Source organism: Spermophilus citellus (assembly GCF_964194105.1).
Source record: "Spermophilus citellus genome assembly, chromosome: 4".
Taxonomy (NCBI): domain Eukaryota; kingdom Metazoa; phylum Chordata; class Mammalia; order Rodentia; family Sciuridae; genus Spermophilus; species Spermophilus citellus.
In genome coordinates this window covers 100,029,400-100,053,792 of record NC_138185.1, presented here as the reverse complement: position 1 = coordinate 100,053,792, position 24,393 = coordinate 100,029,400, and the positions used below count along the sequence as shown (strand labels likewise).

The window sequence follows — 24,393 nt, the reverse complement described above, 5'->3', positions numbered from 1 at the left end:
TCTTGCCAATATCTTTGATTCTTTGTTGTGATCACATGTTTAAAGTTAGGGCATGACAGGCTGCCACTTGAAATGGTATCACTTTATACTTTCCTTTTTTTTTACTTTATATAATCAGAACTTTCCATAACATTGCTTCATTTTGCCATCTTCACCTAAAGCCTGTTATTTTATGATTTTAAATCACTACGTCTTGTAAACAATGTTTATTTTCCTCCAGAATGGAACATTTCCATTTTATCATGAAAGCCATATAAAGCATAGCATCAAAATACTGAGACTCAATTACAAGAGAGGTCTTATGTTTTGTTTTGTTTTTAATGTATTTATTCCATGGAGTGAATGCCAACTAGAAAAAGCACAATCTTCACAAGCTTCTAGCACTGATTCAGACCTGAAGAACTCTTTTCTTCCTTTCTTTGCAGGTAGTCTATTCATATGGCCAATTTTTTGCAAAAAAAAAAAAAGAGAGAGAGAGAGAGAGAGAGAGAAACATTTATATATTTTAGTCACAATGTAGGTTCTGGACATTGTCTATAATCTGATGCTTTAAATTTTGACTTAAAATTAAATCAATAAAAATAATAAAATCAGGGCTAGAGTTGTAGCTCAGCAGTAGAACACTTGCCTCGTATGTGTGAGACACTGGGTTTGATTCCCAGCACCACATATAAATAAATAAATAAAATAAAGGTCCATCAACAACTAAAAAATTATTTTAAAAAAATAATAAAATCAGACTGAGAAACTTTAACTTGATCAGAAGTATAAATAAATAAATAAATAAATGATAACAACAAACTCTCAAAAAGAAATGCTTCCATTACTTACTTATGTTTTGGATGAGTTTCTTCCTTTGGAAGCCTATTCTATGGAGGAATTTTTAAAATGCATTGAAAGAGTAAATTTTAATGTTTTTCCCTATTGCTAAGTTGAGACTTGATTCATGCTTCTGATTTTGTTCTTTGGGATTAGAGAAGGGGGAACAGAAATGAGGGCTAATTGCAAAAGAACCTCTTCCATAACGCTGTCACAGTGGGAGGGAAAAGCACAGATGCCTTCTGATTCACTTGAAGGAGAGATTTGCTCATTTTCCTTATTTGGCTTGTTTCAGGCTTGTGTCATTTGGCCCCAAGTGGGATGTCTTTCATATTCACTTTGAGTTAGGAAAAATGCAAACCATCAAAAAGTTTAATCTGGTCCTCACATTAATGAAGCTGATAAAGACAGAAAAGGAAAAGCCAGTGTCTTAGTCTGTTCTATGCTGCTATAACAAAATACCAAAGACTAATTTATAAAGAACAGAAATTTATCCTCTCACAGTTCTGGAGGTGGGAAGTCCAAGATTATGATGGCTTTAGAAGTGCCTTCTGACTGCATCATCATGTGGTAGAAGGCAGGACAAGAGAGCATCAAGCCCCTTTATAAAGGCCCCTAATCCCATTCATGAGGGCAGAGCCCTCATGACCTAATCACCTCTTAGAGACTCCACTCTTAATAGGATCATATTGGCAACACCTGGATTTTGAAGGGGACATAGCATCTGGATGTCAGACTCATCCATTCCTCTGGCGTCAACTCTAGTGACTTGTGTTGTTAAGCTTATATCACACTCTGAGTTCCAGTGCCTACCTGACTTCTCATGTAGAGGGCTCCTGAACTCAGCAGGTCACAAACCAACCTCCATTGTTGCCAAGTCCACACTCATGAAACTGCCCAGGCCTCTCCTTTCCTCATGGCTGGCTCTGCTTATGCTGAGAGGACATTGGAAGTCTTCCTTAACTGCTTTCCTCTTTGTGGCTCAAATCCAGATAAGACAAGGTCATCTGAAACACCTCCTGGGGACGTTCTTGTCTATCACTATGGCCACCACCAGGCTTCAGACCTTATCTGTCCTGACTCATCCCTATGGTAGATGGAGCTTAACAACGTAAACTGCACCAATGTCTCCACCCTGACATCTTATACAGTATGACCCCATCACTCCTCCACCAGAGAATGGGGTGTCCCTTCTTGAATCTGGGCTTCCCTGTGACCTGTTTCAACCCAGGAAGGCAACATGGTTGTAACTTGGAAATAATTTCTAACACTGGGACTTAAGAAATCTACAGATTGAGCCTTCGCCAATTGGAATGCTCCTTCCTGGAAGTCTACGTCCATGTTAGAAGGTCAACTACCCTGAAATCGTTTTCCCATAAAGAATCCCAGGAAGCCCCTCCCCACAGGAGAGAGGCCACATAGAGGAGCACTGGGCTGCCAGGCAGCAGAACGAAGCCTTCTCGGACCTTCCAGCCAGCCCACCCCTCAGGACCACAGTCAATACCACATGCAAGAGGGCAGCCTAGCCCTACCCTGCTGGATTCCTGGACCACAGTAAGGGAGGAGTAAAGGAAACACTCCTCTGTTAAGGCACTAGTCTGGGGATAGTTGCTACAGAGCAGCAGATAACTAAGGCACTCCCTCTGCATCTAGTCCCCCCACCATGGACCTTTGCCATTTTGCCGTCAGTGCTTTGTTCTGAAGTCTGGTGGGACCACAACACTGCAGAATCAACACCAAACCCCTTGGTCCCTTGCCAAGTAACCTTCCCTGTCAGCTTCCCACTCACCTGCCCAACTTTAGCTTTTGTCCCACCTTCCTCCACCCCTGTCTCTCCCAGATCCCTCAGACATGCATCCCAGACATACATCTCTTCCTGCATTGTACCCCCATGATCCTATGTCACTGGGATGTTCTTTCTTCATCAAACCATCTCTGGTACAAAACCCAATTGCTCTGTGAGACCTCAGAACACTCAGAGCTCTCACTTACCCAGTGCTACCGTCAGCACTCTTTCACAGGCCTTTTCCCAGATCTGACTGCACATGGAATCATCAGGGCAGATCATTAAAAATATTTTTCAACTTCTCTCTACCCTATGGAATAGGACCTGGGAGTGATGCCTACAAATCTGGATTTTTGAAGCACCCTAGGAGTTACAGACAGAGCCAAGCAGAACCCATATTCAGGACTGAGTTTGAATTGGAATTACTTGCCAAGTTGCCTGCCTTTGCTCTAGGCTGACATCCCCTGGAGGACAAGAATCACCTAGTCATCTCTGTGTCCTTGAGTCTAGCTTCCTCCCACAATGAACATAGGAACAGAGAATGGCTTTCAGGAGATCTGTAAGACAGTAAGAAGGCCAAAAGATTCAAGTCTTTCTTAAAGGAAGAAGGAAGCCAAAGAGCAAGAAACCTCAGCCCTCATGCCTGTCACCTGCTGCTCAGCAGAGAATTTCCCACAATGCAACTCCTTTGTTTCCAGACTTAACTGCCTAATTTAGCTCTATCCTAGGGCCTGGTCTAGTACCTGGAAAACAATAATTACTCATAGAAATTAATGAGATGAATGAATAACTATAAACCAAGAGGAAACAGAACAGTTGTGACTGAGGCCTCTCCAATTGCTTGGTTTTGACCACACTGCTCAGGCCGGGGCTTGGTACTTTTGACCTTAACTGTCCACGGATGTTATCATTGGACATTACCTCTCTCAGCTCTGATAGTGCAGGATGCCAGGTGGGTGTCACCCTGCATTAAAGATCTGTCTATAGCTACCCATGGATTCTTGTTCCATTTACACTCACAAGATGCTGCTTGGCATCTCTGTATCTGAGGATGACGTGTCATTATATTAAATCCCGTGACTGCGCCCAGAAAGGTTATGCTTCTTTCTGCTGCAGGATTCCACGCTGAGTAGGCAACCTTTAGCTAAGTGCCCAAGAGAATAATTACTGATTTATTAAGGGTAGAATGATACAGATAGAAACAATGATAAAAGTGAGCTAAAAGTGTAGTCAAATGATAGCATGTTGCCTAAGATATACTTGTTGGCACTAAATATCCAAGAGACAGTTAAATTAGAATCAATTGTCTATAGCCATTTATTCTTTCAAAGCCGATTTTCTCTACTCTTATTCATCTTTATATATTTTCTCTTAGAAAAAAATGTTTTTCTAAGAAATTTTTTTTCTGAAGAACAATGAGAATAATAGAGCTTTCAGTGAGGCATTATCACCTTCATATTTCAACAAAGCAGATCCAGCTTTTAAATTGGAGTCAGCCCTAGAGAGAGCTAAGTCAACAATCAAAGTAGCCCCTGATGCCTTTAAGGACCCTGGGAACATTTTATGCATTGACCCATGAGCAAAGAGCAGCACCCCTTCTTCTTTAATTGAAAGCTGTTTATTTGCTGGTGTTTGATATTTGTGCTGATAGTAAATGGACAGCCTGCCAGCCTGTACTGCTCATTAACTCAGCACTCCCCCAGGGCCTCCTTCCTGCTGCTCTGTAACCTGGGCTGTCAAGATTTCCTGCCAAATGGGACAGCCTTGTCCTCACATCTGCCTGTACTGCCTGTTCTCCTAGGTGCCTGTTTTCCCCACCTCAAACAACCAGCCTGACTTTAGCACCATGAACCTTGACCACTTAAAGCCTGTATTTTTCTAGAGTCAGAGGCTTAACTCTCAAGGTTAGTGCCTGCATGGAATAGCTTTGCAGAAAAGCAGCTGATGTGAATACCATGCACTAAGTTTCTATCAAATTGCATTTATTTAAAATATATTTTTGAGACCCTGTCACATGCCAGACACCGTTCTAAGTATGGGATGTAGTAAGTAAGCAAGGCAAGCCACATGCTGCCTTCACACAGCTTGCACTCTTCGCAGAGAGAGACCGTATGCAAGTCAACAGAAATAACTTCAGACGGCAAACTCTGCAGTGAAGGTACAACAGGATGAAGTGATGGAGAGAGGAAAGCTTCTCAAAGAGATGTTTTTGATTTCTAACCTGAATGTTGAAAAGAAGCCAGATATTCATGAATTGAGGAAAACTACTCCCTGCAGAGGGCGGGGAAGTGCAAAGATCCTGTGGCCAGAGCAAGCTTGGAGAGTCTAAGTGTTTGGGAAACAAGAAAATTTAAAAAATTTTTAAAATATATGTATGTGTGTGCATATGTATTACATTATATATTATTGTACATATTATAAAATATATTATGTAGACTTACAGCTTATACATATAATAACAGCAGTGCAACATTATGGGGGTGAGAAGTACAGTGGGGGTGTTCACACTGGAGAGGGCAATGAATCATATACTGATTAGCCATTCAACATCGTTATCTTGCCCACCTTTGGAATCTTCAATACATACGTATTACTCAGGGTGCCGAGTATAAGACAGGCATCCTACACTTATTCAGGCATTTGACATTTATTAAACTTCCTTTTGCCAAAGAGTAGGCTAGAGCAGGGATGAACACACTTTTTCCATGGATTTCAGTGAATGTGTGGCTTGCAGGCCACATACAGTCTCTCTCTCATACTGTTTTGCTGGGCTTTTTACCACCCTAAAAATGTAGAGACCCCTCAACATGAGGGCTGCCACAGGTAGACCACAGGTTAGATTGAACCTGTGGGCTACAGTATGCCTGGACTTAAGTGAACAAGACACACATCCCTGCCTCAAAAAGACAAGAAATCCTAGTACAGAGTGACAGGGATGACTTCCCAGCAGATGAGGAGACTTAGGAAGGGCCGTTAGCCCCAGGCAGGAAAACCAAGCCATGCCTTCGAAAAACTCTCTGTTAATCCTAGAATCAAGGACTGTGGCTGCAATTGTAGACAGAGGCCAGCGAGGGACCCGGAGCCAAGCAGGCTGTGGAAGGAGCTGAGCATGACACCTCTTGGTGTCAGTGTCAGGGTGCAGCAGGGGTCAGGGCACACAGGCCTGGTTAATGGGGCAGCTGGCACTTAGCTCCAATGTGGGCAAATGTGATTTTTGTTTTCAAAAGACAGATTTTTAAAAATATTTTATTTGTTCTTTTAGTTACACATGACAGTAGAATCATTTTGACACATCATATATACACGGAGTATAACTTCCTATTTTTGTGATATGGAGTTACACTGGCCATGTATTCATACGTGAACATAGGAAAAGTTATGTCCAGTTCGTTTTATTGTCTTTCCTAGTCCCATCTACAATCCCCCCTCTTCATTCCCCTTTGTCTAATCCAGTGAACTTCTATTCTTCCTCCCCACCAACCCCCCACCCCACAACTTATTGTGAGTTAGCATCCATATATCAGAGAGAACATTCAGCCATTGGTTTGGGGGGATTGGCTGATTTCATTTAGGATCACAGCCTCTAGTTCCATCCATTTACCAGCAAATGCCATCATTTCATTCTTCTTTATGGCTGAGTAACATTCCATTGTATATATGTACCACATTTTTAATCCATTCATTGAAGGGCACCTACGTTGGTTCCATAGCTTAGCTATTGTGAATTGAGCTGCTATGAACATTGATGTGGCCACGTCACTACACTGTGCTGATTTTAAGTCCTTTGGGCATATGCTGAGAAGTGGGATAAGTGAGTCAAATGGTGGTTCCATTCCAAGTTTTCTGAGGACTCCCCATCCTGAAAAGACAGAAGGTTTGATCTGTATTTTCAAAGACTGTTGAGGTGGCTTTAATAATTTTAAAGACTGTGAGGGTAAATATTTTGTGAGTCTAGTACGACATATCTACAGGACAACTTTGGCACCCTGGCCTCAGTTTCTTAGACATTGGGATGCATCATAAACGGACAGAGATGGGACTAAAGAAGCCAGTCAAGGCCATGTATACTGACTGATTAAAAAATAATAACCATGTGGAACAGGAGATGAGAGAAGAAAGACAAGAAGAAGGAAAAAGGAAACCCGGTCCCTTAGAGCCCAGGTATAATTTGTTGCTATGAAGCCCTGTGCCTTTTTTTTTTTTTAAAGAGATCATGTGGGTCAGTTCCAGCCTTGAAAGGCAAGTTGGTTTCTCTGTCTAATGAGCCTGCTCATTCATTCATTTGACAAATATTTAAACACCTACCATGTGCCAGGCTCCCTTCTAGGCCTTTGGTACGTGTCCGTGAATATCACAGGTGGTTACTCTTGCCCCCAAATATCTTACATTCTGAGGAGTGAGAAGTGGTAAAGAAACAAAAACTTTAAATGTAATAAATATGTAAATATGTAAACTCGATAGTGTTTCAGGAGATGATAAGTTCTACAGGGAAAAACAAGGCAGAACTGAGGCTGGACAGGAGTTAAAGAAGAAATAGTTGGACTTTGAAATAGGACCCTGAAACCAGGCCTCTGGAGAAGAGGCTTGAAGGAAAGGAGAGGCATCTGAGAAGCATTCCAGCAGAGGGGTACTCAGTGCAAAGGCCCTGGGGCCTGAGTGTACCTAGTGTGTGGAAGACAGGGCAAGGAGGACCTGCGGCCACAGCAGGGTGACCGGTGTAGGGGAGTTGTATTAGCAGCAGTTCGAGTTGAAGGTCAAAAGGATCAAATTAATCAGTTTCTGTGACTCTGTTCTCAGATCAGTGTAGAGAAAATTCCTCCATCCCCAGAAAAATCCACATGCAAGCAGCTATCTCTGGCAACAATTCTAAGCAGAGTACCAGCTTCCAGGCTGAGAGCCCTGGGGACTCAGTCTGAGTGTGACACCTCAGCATCTTAGATTTCCAGACCAGTCAGTGGCTTCAAGGCAAGGAAGGCACATGACTAGGGCTACGTGGAATTGTCTAAGAGGCACCCAGACATGGATGAATTAAGGGAATTATGATCCAGGGGCTCAAGCTCCGCGTGCTTCATCCTGAAGTTGATCTGCCACAGACCATCCTCTGCTCACCCAGTCTGCAACCACTAGACAAAAGAAAAGCAAAAGTCCCCCATTCTGTTCCATTATCTCTGTGTGGCATTGTGCGGGGGGCGGGGGGGCAGGAAGGTTGGTGTGAAAATCTCAAAGCACCCTCAAGGGGAAGCCCCTTCGGTGAGTCATTGGGCACTCAGATCCCGAGGGTCCCGGCTTCTCTTGCTTCCTTCTCCTGCTGGGGGCCTGTGTCAAATGCTCTGAATTAGATATGGAGAGAGGAGTCGTGGGAGTAATAACAGTTTTTGTTTAACAACCTGGCCTCCTCCATCCCCCACCTAATACAAAAGAACGCCTTGCTCTTAAGGGAGAGTCACATAAGAGCAAAGCAGACAACAGACTGCAGGCCAGAAGCTGCCTCTTGCATGGATTTAAACACAGGCAACTGCTGGCGAGGTGGAGGCTTGGTGGCTACAACTCCAGCTGCCAGGAGCCACATTCTGGGTGAACTCCACAGTGTCATGTGGCAGGGATGAGGAATAGGCTTTTGTGGCCATGCTGTTAGGAGAAGAAAGGCACTGGTCCCCATGCTTCCTCTCCTCTTTCTTGGCACATCAGGTTTTGTAAGATTTCCCCTTCTCTAACAAATTCTTAAGCCCCCAGTAAGGGGCACTGTGGAATTTGTTCAAGTTCCTGTGCCTAAGAGATGGTGAGCCCTAAAGGACCCAACAGTCTTTTCAGGTAAACAATACAGAGAGAACTTTTGCTTGATGAGTTTGTAGCCCTTGGGGGACATAAAGGGTCAAATGGACTACCCTGGGCATGAGTCAAGCTACCTGGAGAGCCAGCAGCCATGCTTTGTTGGGCCACTCTAAGCAGAGTAGGTCACTGGGAGAAGACTGATCAAGTGGCTTTAGTGACTGAAAGTCAACACAGTCCCAGAGAGGCTGTGTACTCTGTCTGAAGGCACTAGCTCCTCCCACCCTACTGAAGTTCTTGGGTCACTAGCAACGTCCTCTGAGATTGCTGACTGGGTTGAAGCAACCCAAAAACCATAGAAACCACTCAGGGATCTGGTGAGGTCTGATGTGTGGGAGGACATGACAACACCTTAAAGAACAGGGTTTCTTGTCCCTCTACCACACTAGCACTCCAGGAGGAATTGCTGGACCCAGACATAAGTTTACATCAGTTAGGCTGAGAATCCACAGCAGGCAGGCAGAAGGAAGGGTTAATCCAGCCTGCCCCAGAGCACGTAGCTGGACTGATCCCAGGAGGTGGGGAGGGAACACTCTTGCCTTCTAGAGATGAGTGTCCAGTGGCAGAGAGGCCTCCAAGACTAACCCCTCTGAAGGACAGCCTGCTGGGTGAGCTGATTCCTCCCTGGCATGTAGGCTGGAAGGGAGAAGAATGGGCTCTGGGCTCTAGGCCAAGTTCACAGGAAGTTGGCCAGCCACTGAGGCTGCAGGGTGCATAGAAAAACCCAGACTGATTCACAAAGCCCAGTGGGAGGTGAGCAGGGTTAAATGAGGGCAGGAAAATTAGCACAACTGTTAATAACAGAAAATATTCAGAAGATAATCAAGAAGGAAGGGGAAAGGCAGAGAATTGAATGAGTTTGGGTTTGGGGAGGAGCCCCTTTCATTAGGGATGTCATCTCCCAGGCCTTCAACTGGGAAGCTCTGCAGTCCTCTCCCTGGTTGAGTCCATTCAGACCATGAGGCCCCAGGCCTGGGTTCCAGGCATCCCCACCCAAGGAAGGTACCACGTCAGCCACCGGGGACTGCAGATATTCAAATGTCTAGTATTTCCCAGCTCTTATTAACATAAAGAAAACTTTTCCATCCCTTCCTGACACATGAGTCTTTACCGGTTGGATAGCTTTCTTTTTCACTGATCACATAAGGAAAGTTTAATCATGCTGTGTCATGAAATTAATGGAGTTGTTTCTCATCTTTATATTTGACTCATTTAATTATTCTCCAAAACAGAAAGCCAATGTTTGATACATGCATGCATCACATTTACCAGATTTGTTTTATAAATGTCCTTTGACATACATATAACCTTGCCCAATTACAAATTCAGTAAAGAGAAACTGCATAGTGATTTATGACCTTATTTTTATAACATTATAAAATGGATAAATTACATTAGTGATGCATCATTTTAATCCTAACTGGACTGATTTTATTATCTATCCAACAAAATGGGCCCCATAATTTTTTTTTTCCAGTGGCATTTATAAGAGTGTTAGAAATGCTTATTAACGTGTTTGGTTGAATTGAAAAAAACAAGGTTAGTTTTTTTATGTTTGTTTTGTTTTGATTTTTTTTTTATCAGGAAGTAAGAATGATTTGGCTAATTGATTTTAAAGAGAGGACTAACTTTGCCAATTAGATTTTATAGTAGGTGTTTTACAAACTCATATTCCAAGGTTTTGATGAAAATATATTCAAAGCACATGATTTTAAAAAAAAACTATTGTATAAAAAATGTCTCAGCAAGCCTACTGTGGTGGTGCATGCCTGTAAGAAAGACTGAGGCAGGAGGATCACAAATCAAAGGCAGCCTCAGCAACTTAGGGAGGCCATAAGCAATTCAGTGAGACCTTGTTTCTAAATAAAATATTAAAAAAGGGCTTGGGACATTAAAAGAGAATAAAATTATGGAATTTGCAGGTAAATGGATGGAGTTAGAGAATATCATGCTAAGTGAAGTAGGCCAACCCCCCAAAACCAAAGGTCAAATGTTCTCATAATGGGGGGGGGAGGGTATGGAAAGAATGGAGGAACTTTGGATTAGGCAAAGGAGAGGGGGTAGGAAAGGGGTATGGGGGCCAGAAAGATGGTGGAATGAGATGGACATCATTACCCTAGGTACATGTATGACTGCACAAATGGTGCCATTCTACATCAGAGAAGTGCAAAGTTGGGCTCCTTTGTGTACAATGAAATGAAACGCATTCTATCTCATGTATAACTAATTAGAAAAAAATGTTAATATAAAAAAAAGAATGTCATTGACTGGTAAATGGATGAAAATGAGAACATCATACTGAATTAAACAGCCAGATGCAGAAAGTCAAGGGTTGAATGTTTTATACGCAGAAGCTAGAGAGAAATGAGGAAGTTTTGAGGTGTTTTCTTTTTTAAAGATGGGGGTGGATCTCATGAAAATAAAGAGGAGAACAGTGGAATAGAGGAAGGGAGAGAAAGAAAAGATGGGGAAGGGGAGGAACAGCAGAATGAAATTAACCAAACTATGTCACAAGCATGCACGAACATATCACAATGAATTTCACTTTTGTAGTATAACTGTAATGCACCAACTAAGAAAATAAATCAAACATAAAAAATCAAGTAAGGAAAAACCAATTTTAAATGTATAAATATAAAAGTAAATTAAATGTAAATTAAAATCCAATCAATTGAAGAAAAAAATAAAGGGCTGGGTGTGTTGATCAGTGATTAAGCATCCCTGGTACCAAAAAAAAAAAAAAAAAGTATCAGCAAAAGTTTTAGGAAATACCATTATGCAATTTTCCCAAATTTTAAAAAAATATGTCTGGCTAAACAAGGTGCCTCTAAGTGAAAGAATACCTGGGATTACGAATAGGTAGTTGATAATATTACAAAAGCCTCTCCAATAAACTTCCCGGTAATTGGAAAGTTGAATGACCCTCTAACAGTGGATAACACATCCTTTTCCAAGTGGTATATTTTTCAATTCCCTGCTTTTAACAAAATTAAAAATTATTTTAATGATAAATCATTGTGTGAGTTTTGGCAAATAACTTGAAAGGCATTCAAATATACAAGTGACAGTGACATAGCAAAGTTCCATTTCTTGCACTTGTTTATATGAACACATTTTTTTCAGTGTTTATGTCTCTAAAAAGAAAAATAGCATGAAAAAAGGTCCTTGATTCTGTGTCATTGAATAATAGTCATATCATAGAGAAATGAATTAATTAGAAAAAAGCCTCACTCATTAGTGTATTTCCAATAAAAATACTTGTCTTTATTATAATTAAAATTTAATATAATTGCTATTTTGAATGCTTATGTACTACTAATCATTTTAATTATAACTTAGCATATAATTGTTTAAACACTTAGAGCTTTATAGTCAAAAAGAAAGTAAATTTTAAAATTTAAGTTTAGAAGACATAATCTTAATGAGATAAATATGACAGGAGGACCAATGAAAAACTTTCAAGCATGAAATAGAGATATATTAATTAAAAAAATTCTAGGCAAATCACATAAAACAAACATTAAAAAGATAGTGCATCACGATCAAGTGGGGTTCATCCCAGGGATGTAAGGTTGGTTCAACATCCAGAAATCAATAAACATAACTCATCACATGAATAGACTTAAAGACAAGAATTATATGATCATCTCAATAGCATTTGACAATATACAGCACCACTTCATGTTCAAAACACTAGAAAAACTAGGTATAGTAGGAACATACCTCAACATTGTAAAAGCTATCTATGCTAAACACAAGGCCAACATCATTCTAAATGGAGGAAAATTGAAAGCATTCCCTCTAAAAACTGGAACAAGACAAAGATGCCCTTTTTGACATTTCTATTCAACATAATCCTTGAAACTCTAGCCATAGCAATTAGAGAGGAGAAAGAAATTAAAGAAATATGAATAGGAAAAGAAGAACTAAACTAGTTCTAAACTATTTACCAATGGGATGATTCTATGTTTAAAAGATCCAAAAAATTCCACTAGAAAATTTCTAAAAACTCATAAGTGAATTCAGCAAAATAGCATAACATAAAATCAGCACCCATAAATCAAATGCATTTCTATACATCAGTGATGAATCCTCTGAAAGAGAAATTAGGAAAACTACCCCATTCACAGTAACCTCAAAAAATAAAATAAAATACTTGGGGCTCAATCTAACAAAAGAGGTAAAAGACCTCTTTTATAAGTGACAGAACATGAAAGAAAGAAATTGAAGAAGTCCTTAGAAGATAGAAAGATCTCCCATGATCTTGGATAGGCAGAATTAATATTGTCAAAATGGCCATACTACCAAAAGCACTGTACAGATTTAATGCAATTTCTATTAAAATCCCAATGACATTCTTCATAGAAATTTTAAAAAGCAATCATGAAATTCATTTGGAAAAAATAAGAGATGTAGAATAGCCAAAGCAATCCTTAGCAAGAAGAGTGAATCACGAGGCATCACACAATACCAGACCTTAAACTATACTACAGAGCCATAATAACAAAAACAGCATGATATTGGCACCTAAACAGACACACAGACCAATGGTACATGATAGAAGATAAAGAGACAAACCCACATAAATATAGTTATCTCATACAAGACAAAGGTGCCAAAAACATTCACTGGAGAAAAGATAGCCTATTCAACAAATGGTGCTGGGAAAAATGGAAATCCATATATAACAAAATGAAATTAAACCCCGATCATTCACCCTGCATAAAATTCAACTCAAGTAGATGAAAGACTTAGGCACTAGAACAGAGACCCTGCCCCTAATAGAAGCCCAAATCTCCACCATGTTGGCTTAGGACTTGACTTGCTTAACAAGATTGCTAAAGTGCAAGAGGTAAAATCAAGAATCAATAAGTGGGATGGAATCAAACTAAAAAAGCTGCTTCACAGCAAAGGAAACAATCAATACTGTGAAGAGAGAACCTATAGAATGGGAAAAAATCTTTACCACATGCACCTCAGATACAGCATTAATCTACAGGATATATAAAGAACTCAAAAAACTTAACACCAAAAAAAAAATAATAACCCAATCAATAAATGGGCTAAGGAACTGAATAGACATTTCACAAACAAAGAAATAAATTTGATCAACAAATATATGAAAAAATATTCAACATCTCCAGCAATTAGAGAAATGCAAATCAAAACTTCTCTAAGATATCATCTCACTCTAATCAGAATAGCAATCATCAAGAATATAAGCACCAATAAATGTTGGCAAGGATGTGGGGGAAAAGGTACACTTATGCATTGTTGGTGGGACTGTAAATTGTTGCAACCATTATAGAAAGCAGTATGGAGATTCCTCAGAAAACATGGAATGGAACCACCATTGAACTCAGCTATCTCACTTCTCAGTTTATCCCCAAAGGACTTAAATCAGCACAGCCACATCAATGTTTATAACAGCTCAACTTACAACAGTTAAACTATGGGACCAACCTAGGTGTCTTTGTGTCTTTCAACAGATAAATGGCTAAATAAATTGTGGAATATATATATATATATATATATATACACGCACACACATATACATACATACATACATACACATACACACACACACACACACACACACACACACACACATACACACACACAATGGAATATTACTCAGCCTTAAAAAAGAATGAAATCATGGCATTTGCCAGTATATTGATGGAACTGGAGAATATTATGCTAAGTGAAATAAACCAGTTCCAAAACACCAAAGGCTGAATATTTTCTCTGATATGCAAATGTTAATTCACAATAAGTGGGGGGGGGTTTGGTAGGGAAGAACAGAGTTACTTTGGATTAGACAGAGGGGAATGAAGGGAAGGGAGGGGTATGGGCATAGGAAAGATAGTAGAATGAATTGGACATTATTACCCTTTGTGCATATTTGACTACATGACCAATGTGATTCTACATCATGTATAACCAGAAGAATGAGAAGTTATACTCCATTTATGTGTGATGTGTCAAAAGTGCATTCTACTGTCATGTATAACTAATTACAACAAATAAAATAAAATATTTTTAAATTCTAGGAGAAATGGATGGAAAGGAAATATAAAACTTCAAAGTGTTGAAAAACAGTTTGTTTATACATTTATTTAAGTGAAGGAAGGGGTCTCATATCATCGTGACATTTAGATTCCATTGGCCACATCTTTAAATATTTAAATTTTCTTTTCAAAACTGTCAATTTTTACAGCATATTGAAACTCACATCCTTTCCAACTCTTTAGGGAGAAGATGAGATATTTTAGACACCAGCTTTATAATGTGCATAGATTTTTTCCACAAAGGTGTCTGGAGGCACATGAGGAAAACTGTCAGAACACTGTGCTAGACCAGGAGAGCCGGAAAGACCGTAAGGATCAACTAATCCAGCCCCTCCACACTAGCTCCTGCACCACTTTACAGAACAGAAAACTGAGCCCAGAGAGAAACAGTGAGCCTCTGGCTCCCTAAACCTTTGGCTATGGCCCTGGGCACAAAGTCAGAGTCAGTGCCACTGGAAAAGACCCCCCCCATGCTCAACGGTGGTGCTCACCTCTTGTACCAGTGGTCAGTGTGTTGACATCAAGTAAATGTCACACTTGCCAAGCTGCACTGCCCCCACCCTCTTCTTAATTTCCTCAGCATTTCGTTCATCTCCCCATCCAACTGTCCCCAAGGATTTGACAACTTTCTGCTGTTGCTAACATTATCGAAATCACAGGGTTCACTGTGACAGAAATGACAGCCAGGAGCCTAGACAGACAATAGAGACCCACAGGGAGGAAAGCAAGCCACTATAGAAGGGGCACCAAGTGAACAGACAACCAAACAGGAACCAAGAGGAAGACGTTGACTACACGTGCCCCACACCTGTCGCAGCCAGGGCTGGATCACAGCACAGCCAAGCATGGGACTGGAGGCTCCTGGCCTCTCCTTAGTTTTTCAGTCTCTTTCACACTTGATACTAGTTATTTGGGCTTAAGAATAGCCAGGGATTAACCAAGAATCAACAAATAGGATGGATTTAAACTAAAAAGTTTTTTTCTCAGCAAAAGAAACAATCTGTGAGGTGAACAGAGAGCCTACATCCTGGGAACAAATTTTTACCCCTCACACATCAGATAGAGCTCTAATCTCTAGGGTATATAAAGAGCTGAACAAGATAAGCACCAAAAAAAAGATAATAATCCAATCAATAGTTGGGCCAAGGACCTGAACAGACACTTCTCAGAAAATATACAACAAATATACGAAAAATGCTCATCATCTCTAGCAATCAGAGAGATGCAAATGCAAAACTACTCTAAGATACCATCTCACTCCAGTAAGAATGGCAGCCATTATGAAGACAAACAACAATAAGTGTTGGCAAGGATGTGGGGAAAAGGTACACTCATACACTGCTGGTGGGACTGCAAATTGGTACAGCCAATTTGGAAAGCAGTATGGAGATTCCTTGGAAAGCTGGGAATGGAACCACCATTTGACCCAGATATTCCTCTTCTTGGACTATACCCAAAGGACCTAAAAACAGCATACTACAGGAACACAGTCACATCAATGTTTATAGCAGCACAATTCACAATAGCTAAACTGTGGAGCCAACCTAGATGTCTTTCAGAGGATGAATGGATTAAAAAAGTGGCATTTGTACACAAAGGAATATTACTCAGCAATAAAAAGAATAAGATCATGGCATTTGCAGGGAAATGGATGGCATTACAGAAGATTATGCTAAGTGAAGCTAGCCAATCCCCCCAAAATAAATGCCAAATGTCTTCTCTAAGGACGGAGACTCAAAATGGGGTTGGGAGGGAGAGCAAGGGAGAAAGATTACCTCTAGATAGGGAATAGGGGTGGGAGGGAAAGGGAGGGAGAAGGGGAATAGTATGGATGGTGAAAGGAGACTCTCATCACTATACAAAATACATGTATGAAGATGTGAATTTGGTGTCAACATACCTTATATACAAACAGAGATATGATAAATGGTGGTATAAAGGTGTATTAAGAATTGTAATGCAAAAATAATAAGAGAGCTCATGTATAATGGCATAATTTGGCATGAACATACTTTATATAAAGTTATGAAAAATTGTGCTGTGAATGGATAATTATTAATGTAATTCATTCCACTATTGTCATGTATATAAGAAATAAAATAAATAAATAAAAATAAATTTTTTAAAAAAGAATAGCCAGGGAACCAACCGTTAGATTATCATGACACTTGGATCTACAAATACAGTAAGGCAGGCAGAAGATTTACAAGTCCGAATAACTAAAGTTGAATACTTTCAAACTTGCAAAGGACCCTAAATGGCATGCATCGACTGCCAAGTTTTTGTGGTTCTGTCATTTCTGAACTTGATTTTGAAATCCCAGGTAAAAGACTAAGCTGGCTTGTGACTATGAAAGGTATGCTACCCTCAGATGCTAATAACATGCTACATCTTACTTTGAATTTGAAGGCTTAAAGTCTTAAGTTGATAAGGAGATTAATTCACTTGGAATTTTTTTAAGTCAAAAACAATATAAAGTTTTTCATTCAAAACTTTTTTAACTCAAGTTAAAAAGAACATGATATTTTGAAATAATATTTTGCTATTATTTCATTTAAAACATTTACATTCATCAAAGAGGAATACAAAGAAGCAAAAATGGCATTAACCAAGTAAATTTTGCTGGCATTTGAAACATAAAAGTAATATAGATAAGAGAATAAAAAGACAAGGTAGAAACTAGAAGGGATTTGCAAATAATACATCTGATATGAGACTTCTACCCAGAGTACATTTAAAAATCTTGTCAAGAGTTTTACAAAACCTTTAAAGAGGAACTAATACCAATACTTTTCAAGCTATTTCAGGAAATAGAAAAAGAGGGAGAACTTCCAAATTCATTCTACGAGGCCAACATCACCCTGATTCCTAAACCAGACAAAGACACTTCAAAGAAAGAAAACTACAGACCAATATCTCTAATGAACCTAGATGCAAAAATCCTCAATAAAATTCTGGCGAATCGGATTCAAAAATATATCAAAAAAATTGTGCATCATGATCAAGTAGGATTCATCCCTGGGATGCAAGGCTGGTTCAATATACGGAAATCAATAAATGTTATTCACCACATCAATAGACTTAAAATTAAGAACCATATGATCATCTCGATAGATGCGGAAAAAGCATTCGACAAAGTACAGCATCCCTTTATGTTCAAAACTCTAGAAAAACTAGGGATAACAGGAACATACCTCAACATTGTAAAAGCAATCTATGCTAAGCCTCAGGCTAGCATCATTCTGAATGGAGAAAAATTGAAGGCATTCCCTCTAAAATCTGGAACAAGACAGGGATGCCTCCTATCACCACTTCTATTCAATATAGTTCTCGAAACACTGGCCAGAGCAATTAGACAGACGAAAGAAATTAAAGGCATAAAAATAGGAAAAGAAGAACTTAAATTATCACTATTTGCAGATGACATGATTCTATACCTAACAGACCCAAAAGGGTCTACAAAGAAACTATTAGAGCTAATAAATGAATTTAGCAAAGTGGCAGGATATAAAATCAACACGCATAAATCAAAGGCATTCCTGTATATCAGCAACAAACCCTCTGAAATGGAAATGAGGAAAAACACTCCATTCACAATATCCTCAAAAATAATAAAATACTTGGGAATCAACCTAACAAAAGAGGTGAAAGACTTATACAATGAAAACTACAGAACCCTAAAGAGAGAAATAGAAGAAGATCTTAGAAGATGGAAAAATATACCCTGTTCATGGATAGGCAGAACTAACATCATCAAAATGGCGATATTACCAAAAGTTCTCTATAGGTTTAATGCAATGCCAATCAAAATCCCAATGGCATTTCTTGTAGAAATAGATAAAGCAATCATGAAATTCATATGGAAAAACAAAAGACCCAGAATAGCAAAAACAATGCTAAGCAGGAAGTGTGAATCAGGCGGTATAGCAATACCAGACTTCAAACTATACTACAGAGCAATAGTAACAAAAACAGCATGGTACTGGTACCAAAACAGGCAGGTGGACCAATGGTACAAAATAGAGGACACAGAAACCAATCCACAAAACTACAACTATCTTATATTTGATAAAGGGGCTAAAAGCATGCAATGGAGGAAGGATAGCATCTTCAACAAATGTTGCTGGGAAAACTGGAAATCCATATGCATCAAAATGAAACTGAATCCCTTTCTCTCGCCATGCACAAAAGTTAACTCAAAATGGATCAAGGAGCTTGATATCAAATCAGAGACACAGCGTCTGATAGAAGAAAAAGTTGGCTACGATCTATATACTGTGGGGTTGGGCCCCAAATTCCTCAATAGGACACCCATAGCACAAGAGATAATAACTAGAATCAACAAATGGGACTTACTCAAACTACAAAGTTTTTTCTCAGCAAAAGAAACAATAAGAGAGGTAAATAGGGAGCCTACATCCTGGGAACAAATCTTTACTCCTCACACTTCAGATAGAGCCCTAATATCCAGAGTATACAAAGAACTCAAAAAATTAGACAATAAGATAACAAATAACCCAATCAACAAATGGGCCAAGGACCTGAACAGACACTTCTCAGAGGAGGACATACTATCAATCAACAAGCACATGAAAAAATGCTCAGCATCGCTAGCAGTCAGAGAAATGCAAATCAAAACCACCCTAAGATACCATCTCACTCCAGTAAGATTGGCAGCCATTAGGAAGTCAAACAACAACAAGTGCTGGCGAGGATGTGGGGAAAAGGGTACACTTGCTCATTGTTGGTGGGACTGCAAATTGGTGCAGCCAATTTGGAAAGCAGAATGGAGATTTCTTGGAAAGCTGGGAATGGAACCACCATTTGACCCAGCTATTCCCCTTCTCAGTTTATTCCCTAAAGACCTAAAAACAGCATGCTACAGGGACACTGCTACATCGATGTTCATAGCAGCACAATTCATAATAGCAAGACTGTGGAACCAACCTAGATGCCCTTCAATAGATGAATGGATAAAAAAAAATGTGGCATCTATACACAATGGAGTATTACTCTGCATTAAAAAATGATAAAATCATAGAATTTGGAGGGAAATGGATGGCATTAGAGCAGATTATGCTAAGTGAAGCCAGCCAATCCCTAAAAAACAAATGCCAAATGTCTTCTTTGATATAAGGAGAGTAACTAAGAACAGAGTAAGGATGAAGAGCATGAGAAGAAGATTAACATTAAACAGGGATGAGAGGTGGGAGGGAAAGCGAGAGGGAAGGGAAATTGCATGGAAATGGAAGGAGACCCTCAGGGTTATACAAAATTACATACAAGAGGAAGTGAGGGGAAAGGGAAAAATAATACAAGGGGGAGAAATGAATTACAGTAGAGGGGGTAGAGAGAGAAGAGGGGAGGGGAGAGGAGGGGAGGGGGATAGTAGAGGATAGGAAAGGCAGCAGAATACAACAGACACTAGTATGGCAATATGTAAATCAATGGAAGTGTAACTGATGTGATTCTGCAATCTGTATACGGGGTAAAAATGGGAGTTCATAACCCACTTGAATCAAAATGTGAAATATGATATGTCAAGAACTATGTAATGTTTTGAACAACCAACAATAAAAAAAAATAAATAAAGGGCAAAAAAAATCCTGTCAAAACTCATCATTAAGAAATCTATACAAAGTCTGGAGTTTTGTTAATCATAATGTGCTAAAGCAGATTTCCTAAATTTTGATTTATATACTATATGATAAAACATGTCAACTCTAGGAGAAAATGGTAACAGTTACACAGCAACCCTACCATTTCTATAACTTTTCTGTAAATTTAAAGCTGTTCCAAGCAGGGCAAAGTGGCACATGCCTGTAATCCCAGCGACTAAGGAGGATGAGGCAAGGGGATCGTAAATTCAAAGCCAGCCTCAGCAACTTGGTGAGGCCTTAAGCTACTTAGTGAAACCTTATTTCTAAATTTAAAATAAAAATTTTAAAGGGCTAGTGATGTGGCTCAGTGGTTAAGCAACGCTGGATTCAATTCCTAGTCCCCCCATTCCCCCACCCCCCCAAAAAAAACTGTTCCAAAACAAGGTTCATTGAAAAAAAAAACTTGACAAAAAAGAAAATAAAACAACCATATTCAAAAATAGACAAAATACGTGAATCAACACTTCACAAAGAGGATATGTGGATGGCAAGCACATGGAAAGATGTGACAGTGCTCAGTGACGATGGCAGGGTAAGGACCTCTGACAATTCTCTTCTCCATAAAAGCCACAGGGCACTGGCAGAAATTGCCTACATTGTTTTCTGCTTATTAACTAAAGGCTTTCAGCAATCTGAAGAGCATTCATTAAAAAAAATAAAAGGCAGGATCTCATAAGAACAGTGAGCCCCTATATACAACCTCCACTTCTATCCAATTTCCACCTCCCGCCTAGGTCCACAGTACCCTGAAAACCAATAGCCTGCAACCAACCACAGCTTTGGGGATTAAACAACACACTCCTAAATAAAACATGAGTCAAAGAAGCAGTCTCAAGAGAAATTTTAAAATATTTTGAGCAAAATTAAAATGCAACTGCAACCAGCCAAACTTTTCTGATAAAGTGAAAGTGGTGCTTGAGGGACATTGAGAGCACTTAATGCAGATACTAGAAAAGAACCATCTAAATTCAGTAACATGAATATCTATCTACCTTAGTTTACTGAGGGGAAACCTAATAAACCCTCTAGCTTCACTGTATCTTGGTGGAGTTACAAATCACTAATCTTGGAGGTCACACAACTGGGCAGTACCTATTAGTCTCCCACTAGTTTTGCTTAGATAACACCTCTGATGTGTGTGACTCATGCTGATAACAGTTGCCTAGGTTACTTTTCAGGGACCTGAAGGCCACTTTTGTCAAAAAATGACTCTTCACTTTGGCCTGCAGATGTCCCATGGGTGACTGAAACAGAAGTAAAAGGCTTGGCATATTTGCCTTCATATTGTGTCTGTCCCCTTTGCTGCCTTAACCTTTGGGTCAGAGTCTATGCAGCTCTGTGCATAGACATGTTGATTGATTTGAGAAAGTGTTGTTCAGAACTAGAACACAGGGTTAACCTGACCTAGACTCGCCTAGTCACTCTCTCTGCCCTCAAGCCTAAAGACCCTTACCAGCCACCATATCTGGAAACACCAGACTATAAAAGGAGGGAAAAGAGGAGGCACCTGAGTTTCTGGAAGATTTCTGCCTCTTTCCAGAAAGAACACAAATATCCTTCCTGTTTACTAGACTGAGTCTCTCCCTCATTATTCCTGTTCTATATCTGCAACCCCTCAACTCCCTGGAATTGAGAAGCTGATTTGTGAGCAAAGCTCCTACTTCTCCATTCTTTGACCACTGATACATCTCGTTCTTCTGTCACTCTGTCCCGGCCTTATCAAGCAGCAGCAGAATTGACCTTTTCCCAATTACATTAGGACTAGAGGAAGAAGAGCAATATGAGATTACAGCAAGCAGAAGAAAAACAAATAGTAACAGAGCAGGAATCAATGAAATTAAATACTGGAAATCAATTAAAAATTAATGAAAATAAGATCTAGTTTTTCAAAAGATTAATAAAATTGATAAAATTCTAGCTAAGCTAACCAACATAGAAAGAGAGAACTTACAAATTTTAATATCAGAACTGAAAGAGAGGTCATCACTTGTGATACCATGGATATTAACAGCATAATAAAGGAATATTATGAACAACTCTGTACCCATAAATTTAATAGCATGGAAGAAATTGAACAATTCCTTAAAGTAGAAAAACTACCAAAACTCACACACAAGGAAAATAAGTGATTCTAATAGTCTGACATATATTTTTAAAATGTAAGTCATAATTAACCTTTCAAAATAGGAAGTTCCAGGCCCAGACGGTTTCTGGTAAAACCTACTACATATTTAAAGAAGAATATTACTATTTCTCTATAATCACTTCTAAAAAATAGAAGCAGAAGGAACACTTCCTAAATTTTTTATGACACCACTTTACTATAATATCAAAACCAAACCAAGATATTACGAGAAAGAAAAAAACTACAATCTGATCTCCCTTATGAACGTAAATGCAAAACTCCTCAACCAAATATTAGCAAGTCAAATTTGTGATATGTAAGGAATCATTCACCATGACCAAATAGGATCTATTTGAGGTATGCAGAGCAGTTTCAACCATTCAAAAATCAATATAATCCATCACATCAGCAGACATAAGAAGGAAATTTATATGATCAAATCAATAAATGCAGACAAAGAATCTGACAAAATCCAACACCCATTCATGATTAAAAGAGAAAAAAACTCTCAGTACACTAGGAATTCCTCAACTTGATAAGAACATCCATGGAAAACCTACAGCTAACGTACTTAATGATGAGACACCAGACGTTTTCATCCAAAGTTCAGGAAGAAGACAAGCATGTCTTCTCTTGCCACTCCCATCCAAGATCACATTGGAAGGCCCAACTAATAAAATAAGACCCAAAAAGCCACAAAATATATACTGATTGGAAAATTCGTGTATGGCAATGATTGTGTAAAAAATATCAAATATATAAGAGAAGAAAAAACCCTCCTGATACTAGTAAGCAATGATCACATGGTTACAGAATATAAAGTACATTAGGAAAAAAAATTCAGTTGCTTTCCAGTTGCTAATAACAAAACTACTGGAGTCTGAAATTAAAAACACAATACCACTTACATTAGGACACACGTATGTGTGCACGCACACACACACCCACAACCCTGGGTATAAAGAGCATTCACAAAAATTCCAGAGCTAACTTCATACTTAATAGTAAAAGAATAGATGTTTTCCTGACTAAGATCAGGAAAAAGACATGGATATGTGCTCATACCTCTTCATTTTGCCATAGTACAAGAGTTTTTAGTGAGGGCAAATAAGTAAGAAAAAGAAACAATTTCCCTTTTTTGTTTTCTAGATTGAAAATTAGAAAAAATTACTTCTACTTGCATATGATATTATATAGAAAATCTTAAGGAATGTACATATGCACACCTACTAGAGCTTTAGTTATTAGGTTTAATTTTTAATAATAAATGAGTTGCAGGATGAAAGATCAATATACAAAGTGTTTTTCTATACACTTGCAACAAACAATGAAAATGAAATGATTTTTGCAGTGAACTATGCAAAAACAGTTAAGAAAACAACCCTATTTAAAAATAGCTTCAAAAAGAATAAAATAGAGACTGGGATTGTGGCTCAGCGGTAGAGCCTCACCTAGCTTGGGCGGGGCCTGGATTCGATCCTCAGCACCACATAAAAATAAAGGTATTGTGTTGTGTCCATCTACACCTAAAAAATAAATATTAAAAAAAAGAATACATGCTACTGGGACATGTATTTTTTAAAAAAGAATAAAAGAGGAATAAATTTAACAAAAAGAAGTAAAAAATTAATACTCTAAAACTAGAGAACATCATTGAAAGAAGTTAAAAAAGGTTTAAAGAAATGGAAAGATGTCCCATATAACACTGTTAAAACTGATCTGCAGATTCAAAGAAATCCCTCTCAGAATCCCTGCTATCTTTTTTGTAGAGATTACAAGCTCATTTCTTATGGAATTAGAAAGTCACCCAGAAATAACCATAACAATTTTGAAAAGGAAGAACAATATAGGAAGACTCATACTTCCCAACTTCAAAACTTACTACAAAGAACAATGACCAAGAGAATGCAGTTCTGGGACATGGATAGACATACAGGACAGAAGAATAGGATTGTCACACATTCTATTGTCAACTAACACTTGACCAGGTTTCCAGGAGCAATCATCAGAGAAACTTCGGTCTTTCCAAATTTGTGTGTCAGAAGGAGAAGGGGCCGTGCCCACATAGTGGCTCTTTTGCTTTTATGCTATGAAACCCATCCT

At 38.9% G+C, this 24,393-nt stretch overlaps 1 long non-coding RNA gene across 1 annotated transcript in view; it reads right to left on the bottom strand.

Moving 5' to 3' along the window:
* Positions 1-346: 346 nt before the first annotated feature.
* LOC308648552 overlaps positions 347-24,393 on the bottom strand; it is a 109,947-nt gene continuing 85,900 nt past the window's right edge. Inside the window, exon 3 of the long non-coding RNA XR_014021853.1 lies at positions 347-430. This is a non-coding gene — a long non-coding RNA (uncharacterized lncRNA). The remainder of the gene's footprint in view (positions 431-24,393) is intronic.